At 29.7% G+C, this 7263-nt stretch overlaps 1 long non-coding RNA gene across 1 annotated transcript; it reads right to left on the minus strand.

Moving 5' to 3' along the window:
• Positions 1-367: 367 nt before the first annotated feature.
• LOC121224229 (uncharacterized) lies at positions 368-5531 on the minus strand. Its single transcript, XR_005921830.1, has 5 exons — positions 5285-5531; positions 4572-4645; positions 4432-4495; positions 666-4041; positions 368-576 (listed from the first exon to the last, which is right to left on the minus strand). It is a non-coding gene; the product is annotated as an uncharacterized lncRNA (long non-coding RNA).
• Positions 5532-7263: the final 1732 nt, after the last annotated feature.

Genomic DNA, 7263 nt, shown 5'->3' on the forward strand with positions numbered 1-7263 from the left:
TAACATTTTGTTAGTAAAATTATTAATTGTTAATTGTATTAATTATTACTAAAATTATCAGATTATATCAAATTATTAATTATTAATTGTTACTAATATTTTGTTAGTAAAATTATTAATTGTTAATTGTATTAATTGTTAGTAAAATTATCAAATTATATCACTTATATCAAGTTTACCTGAGATAAACATTTTATTAATTGTATTAAGGTAACATTTTGTTCTTTGCAAATTGTATTCAAGACTCTTGAACAAACCTTTGTAATATCAGTAACAATACTCTCAAATCCCCCATAGGTAGTTCATTGCTATAAGTCCAATTTTATCACTTCCAATTCTATCCTGTCACCTAAATTTTATAACAAAATATTTAAACATACTTAATTTTATAGCAATAAACAACAAACCATAATATTCATACATTAATCCATCAACATATTTAATTTTATAACAAAATATAAATTGTAAGCTAAATTAAATTTTAAACATTTAGAAAGAAAGTATCTTAAAAAGCAACTGAAGAAACATCATCCTCATCGTCCTCATCGTCGTCATCGTCCTTTTTGCAACCAATTTCTAACATGAAATAAGAATAAATAATTAGATAATCAAATTGACGAAAAAATAATATAAAATTATAACAATAAAACGAGAATAATAATTACCTGCTGAAAATCCCTTAGCTCGCATCCAATCATCCAAGCAAACAACGGCTTGAACCGTTTTTGGCTTAAGTAAACTCCTCAAAGGTGTGATAACTTTCTTACCTATGTTAAAAGCCGATTTGAAAGCTACAGTCGATATTGGAATTGCCAAAAGATCACGAGCCAATAATGAAAGCTCATTGTATCGAATTGAACTTTTGCTCCAATAATCTAAAACATCTATTTGACTATTCAACTCAAGCTCTGGTTCTTCCAAATAAATGTCCAACTATGACTTTTCACTCCTAGTGCTAGATTCATTAAAATACTGTTTATAATCATCACTCTCATCAAAATATCCCCCAAAATCAGCATTATTATCATTATGTTCATCCAAACCAGAATCAACAGGATTTTTATACGAAACACTAGAACTCTCAGCCAAAGAGGAAGACGTGGATTTGGATTTCTTAACATACTCATCAAACAAGAGTCTAAGATTGCTAAGAATGGTCTCAACAAAATCCGAAGCATGAATACCATAGATTGTATTAAAGCAATACTGCACATAATTCAACTTGTAACGAAGATCTAAAATTGCAGCACATGACAATATCAACAAATACATAGCCCAATACTTATTAAATTTCTCTTGCATTTGCTTAACCATTGAGTTAAAAACGAATAAGAACCTTTAACTGTATCAAGCAAGACCTTGTGAACCTTCCAAACCCCTCTAAAATAAAGATTAGCCGTTGGATAAATAGAACCAGAAAAAACACAAGTCACATCATAAAAGACTTTCAAAAATTTGCAAAGAATAGCAACATTTCTCCACTCCTCGTTAGAAAGTGCAAACATTTGATAATCTTTATCCCGTTGGCCCCAATAATCTAGCACATATTTATAGTAACTTTTTGGTCACATTCAAATGAAAACTTTTGCGGTCACATCATAAAATCTTTTCCTACGAATTCCTGACTTTTTTATGTACCTAATCCCATTTTGAATCTTACTAACAACATCATCGGCAAGTTCCAAACCAGCTTTAACTATAAGATTCAATATATGTGCACAACATCTAACTTGAAAAAAAGCACCATCACACAAAATAGTTCGGTTTGCACGAAAACGATTTTTAAGACAAGAAACCATAACATCATTATAAGAAGCATTATCCAAAGTGATGCTAAAAGTTTTTTTATCTATACCCCATTGAGATAAACATAAAACAAGTTCATCCGCTATGTTCAAACCATCATACGGAGGAAATAAAGCTCTAAACCTTATGATTCTCTTTTGTAGCTTCCAATCTTTGTCAACCCAATAAGCAGTAATGCAAATATATTCATCATTAGCATACTCCGAATTCCAATTATCAGAGGTTAGACAAGTTAAACCAGGTGTTTTAGCCAACTCTTCTTTAACACGATCTCTCTCTTTTGCATAATACTTTAGGACATCCCTAGTAGCTGTTTGTCTACTTATATTCTTAAAATTAGGACTAGCAATTCTCATCATGTATCTAAATCCCGATTCTTGAACTGTCCTAAATGAATGCTTGCCACACACAAGAAAAGTAGAAATAGCTTGACGACACTCATCAACATCAAACTTATAGTTTTTTATAGATGGAACACCTTCTGGTGATGGTTGAGTGACTATGGTGTATTGAGTGATGTCCTTATTAACTGTTTTCAAACAGCTATTTAGATGACGTCTTAAATGAGAGGTTCCACTAGAAGACTTAGTAGAGAAGATAGTTTTACAGTGATTACATTGTGTCTTCAATTCATTTTAGTTCTCGCATTCAAGCTTTGTCATTTCATCCCACATCTTTGAAGTGGTAGACTTTTGACGTTTGACAGCACTTTCATACTCATTAAACCCATCGTCCACAGGTATAGGAGTGTTCGAACTAGCCATAGTCATAAAAATTCAAGTCCTGAAATCCAAAAATAATCTTATTTATAACTCGGTTACTGAATATATATACAAATATTTTATTAAATAACTGAACATAAATATTGTATAACAGCCACGATTGAGCAGCCAAGCAAGAAGAAGAGCAAGGCAATAATGTGAAATTTTGAGCACAACAGTGTCATTATGCCAAACAAATAGGTTAAAACAAATAGGATGATGTAGTGACTCTAATTAATGTACCTACATTTTATTTAGGGCAATGATTTTTCTTTCATCTACTTCATATTAAGAATCATTATTACCATTATATAAACAATAGGCTAATGTTCCATTTATAATTTTAAAAAGTTGAGCATAATATTTTATTTGCTTGCTTCATAGGAAGTCACCAACAGAAGCTTAGACGCATACTTTGAACTCTTTAAATGATTACTTTTATAATATATAGAATTTTAAATTAATAACTCTTTAAACTACTAATTAACTTGCTGTTATATTAACAAAAAAAAAACACTACTCATCCACTTAGACTTAGAAGCATACTTTTATAATATATAGAATTTTAAGTTAATAACTCTTTAAACTACTAATTAACTTGCTGTTATATTAACAAAAAAAAAACTACTCATCCACTTAGATGCATACTTTTATAATATATAGAATTTTAAATTAATAACTCTTTAATTTGTTATAAATAATAAAAATTATACTTTGAACTCTTTAAAATAATAAAAAATTAATTTAATCTTTTAAAAATTATAAATATATAATTTGTTATTAAATATTTTTTTAATAAAATTCATACTAACTTTTGAAATAATTTTAAGCTACAATCAGTTATCTTTAAAATTACCGTGTATAAAAAAATTTTGAAATAATTTTAAAAAGATATCATGGTCTACAAATGAAAACTAGATAAAATAGTTTAACTTTGAAAGTCTGTTACCGTTATGTAGAGGAAAACGCAAACAAAAATGCAAACAAAAAAAGGAATAAGAATTGAATGGAACAAAAACATTTATTAGATTTCAAATTTATATATAAACAATAGGCAGATTATTAAATATATAATATAAACCTAAACTAGAAAACATCCTTTGCGTTTAAACATTTGAGATAGTCATACTTATTCTATAAGCTAAATTACATATGTACCAAAAAAGAAATTAATGAAATTCAAACTGCATAAATCCAATCCAAAATCATAAATAGAAGCATCTCTATTTCTCAATCCCATTATTTTCCTACTAGTAGATCATAAATAGAAGCATCTCTATTTCTCAATCCCATTATTTTCCTACTAGTAGATAAGCAATTTTAGCTTACAGGAAAATCTGCTAATCTGCAAAATGTTGTACAAAGTAAAATAAAGGAAAATCAAATTAAATTAAATTGTAAAAAGAAAATGTAAATGAAAGCTTATTGGAAAGGAAGCAAAGGTAAGCCAAATCGATTTCAATGTCGATTGTTTCTGCAATAAAACAAAGCAAAAACAAAAAAGATGAGATTAAATGAAGAAAGTAAGTTTGTGATCTCAGTAAACATTATAATAAATTCATTAAACTCGAATCCCATGCAATTTCAAAATTCCGATAACTTCATTTCCAGATATAAACATATAAACAAACGTTTACCGCTTAATTATTTGATTGAATCATAGATTAACGGAAAGCTAATTGACAAATTTCATTTCATAAAAGAAGAATAAGAAGAAGGAAATGAAGTTACCCGGATTAACCAGAAACAAACAGACAGAAAATGGAAGGGGTCCATTGTTAATGATTTCTTAAAAAAATTCAAAAAATTTAATCACAAAAAAATTATCCCCCTCCCAAAAGCCTCTCTAAAGAACAGAGCACACCTGATAGCTTATTTGTTCTTTCGACAGACGCTCCAGAATTTAAGGCAGCTTTTCCACTACACAGCTGAAAATACACAAGAAAGGGATTAAGAATAATCCTGATAGGAGAAATGTACACCTTAAGGTTGCGTAGCACTGACCCGTTGTCTGGAGCTACCAGTGAGCTGTGGATGCTTGAGTATGGTCCAGTCATACACAAAGCCAAACTGATATCCTGCAAATAAAACCACTTCAGGAATCAAACAAGGCCATATGCATTCCACCTTCATCCAAAAAACTATTTGCAAATGATGTTTTCTCGTGATATTACAGGCAAGCAAACATATCATGTTTCCAACATCTTGAACGCAGGCTAGCAAAGAAAGAGCCTTAGACACGTTATTCATATTGCTACAAGGAACTGTGTTCACCACATGTTTCAAATGCATCAGAACAGGAGTTCAGACACATCTCGTTTTGTCCACTTTCGTTACTAAATAAATCCTTGTTCAATTTCAAGGTTTGTAAGTTACATACAGATATTGGGTACATACAAATATGGCACAACACCACCAATGTACATGCAGTTTATTATACAGTTAAATCACCCTAACACAAATGGAAGAAACCAGAAAGCAACCCAACTTTCAATTTCTTCCCACTATAATGCACAACACTTTATGGGTATTCGGTCATACTTGATTCTGGTATTCGGTCATACAGTTAAATCACCCTAACAGTCTTGTTTAGACCCACAGAGATTAGGCCATTCATAACTTTGAAAAAATTATTACCCAAAAATCAAAATAATTAACATAAAAATTCATATAAAGTTATGAACAATTGAACATTAACGAATAAACAAACGATTTACCTTAAATATGAATTTGTTGGCGATTCGAGAATAAACAAACCATTAAATGCTTGATTCTGGAATTAGGTGGAGGACCGGAGGTGGATCAGTGGAGGTCTTGACGGTGGAGGTGGATCGGTGATTCAGTGGAGACAAGTAGACAACTTGATTTTGGAAATGGGAAAAAAAAAGGAGGAAGACACAATAGGGTTAGGGATTTTGGAAGACTATGTCGGGGAAGTGAAAGTAAATGAAACAAAACTTAAAACTTAAAACTTAAAATAAAACTAAAACTATTATATTTTAAAAATAAAATATATATATTTAATATATTTTCAGGCCGGGCTGGGCTCGGGCCAAAAAAATTTTGCTCGAAGCCAGGCTCGTTTTCTAAACGGGCCTCATTTTTTGCCCAAACCCATATTTCGGGCCTATATTTTTATCCAAACCCTCCCATATTTTGGGTGGGCCTTCGGGCCGGGCCGGGCCGGGCCGGGCCACCCGACCCATGGACACCTCTAGGCAGAACTATATAGGCTTAATTCACGATTTAACTCTCAAAGTGTACCCATTTTTTTCACTTTGATACCTAAACTTTTTTTTGTCCCAAATTAGTACCTGAAGTATACCAAAGTTATGTCTTTTGGCCTCTCTTTTAAAAAATATTAAAAAAAATTTAGGTAGATTTGGCAAGTGAAAATGTAACAACCTGATTTTCAGTGGTGTCGAAAATAGTGGTTCGAGGCCACCAAATCCAACGAGTAAGATCGTAAATTATATTATTTAGAATTTATGAGTAAAATGTGGTTTTAGAAAGATTTTTAATTGGAAATTTAAGTTTTATAATGAATTATTAGGTTAGAGTGATAAAATCTTAAGACAAGTGGTTTTAGGAAATCAGGTATCGAGACCTCGTTTCTATAAAATGAGTCGTAAATAATTTTATAAATATTTATGGAATGTCCTTAGGGTAGTATTAAATTTTTGTTAGAAAATTTTAACGTTTCGATAGTTAATTAATTAAAAAGGACTAAATTGAAAAAGGTGCAAAACTTGTTAATTCTAAGAAATAGTGATTAAATGGCCTAAATAATAAATAGAGGAGGCCTTAAAGGACAAATATACCCAATTTGGTGTAGTGGGATGGCATGATAAAAGATAATAAAATAATATGAATTAAGGGAAAAATTGTAAATAAATTGAAATTAAACATACAAATTAAAATTTTAAAGGTTTCTAGGCAATTCTTCTTCAATTTTTCAGCCAAAAACAGCCATAGGAGAGCCCCTTAAGTTGGTTTTTCATATTTTAGCTCCATGTGAGTCTAATTCTTACACTTTTCTTGAAATTTTTATGTTTTTGAGACTTTTACAATTAGGTCCAACTATCTATTTCATTAATTTTTTATTTTTGGAAGTTTTCATTGATGAATATAAGATTTTTTTTAGATAAATAACATGGATTTAGAGCTTTAATTTTGTTATATGATAATTTTATAAAGTGATTTTGTTAAATATTGATTTTAGGATCAAATTGTGAAAAGGTTAAATATTAGAGTTTGGTATTAAATTTCTATTTTATTAAAGGCTGTATGATAGCCTAGAATATTTAGATAAATTATTATTTAAGGAAAATTAGTTCAATTGATAGATTAACTAGTTAAGGGACTAGATTGCAAAAGTTGTAAAACTTTGGGATAATTGTGTAAATTTGAAAAATTGAAGGGTAATCATTGTGAAGTGAATTGGAACTGAAATATGTGCTAATAAATGAGTAATTTTATATTCTAGATCAAGATCCCGTAGATAATCGTGAACAAGAAAAATTAGCGGAATAGTCCCTGAATTACTGTAAATATTACAATTTATCCCAGGTAAGTTCATACGGTAAAAATTTAATATTTATATTGAATTGATAAATGATATTATGTATTTATTCTCTTGTTGAAAATAAAATATTGTTAAAGTTATAAAATTTGAATTGAATATTCAGATTAAATA

The sequence above is a fragment of the Gossypium hirsutum genome, chromosome D12, assembly GCF_007990345.1.
Source record: "Gossypium hirsutum isolate 1008001.06 chromosome D12, Gossypium_hirsutum_v2.1, whole genome shotgun sequence".
Classification (NCBI taxonomy): Eukaryota; Viridiplantae; Streptophyta; class Magnoliopsida; order Malvales; family Malvaceae; genus Gossypium; species Gossypium hirsutum.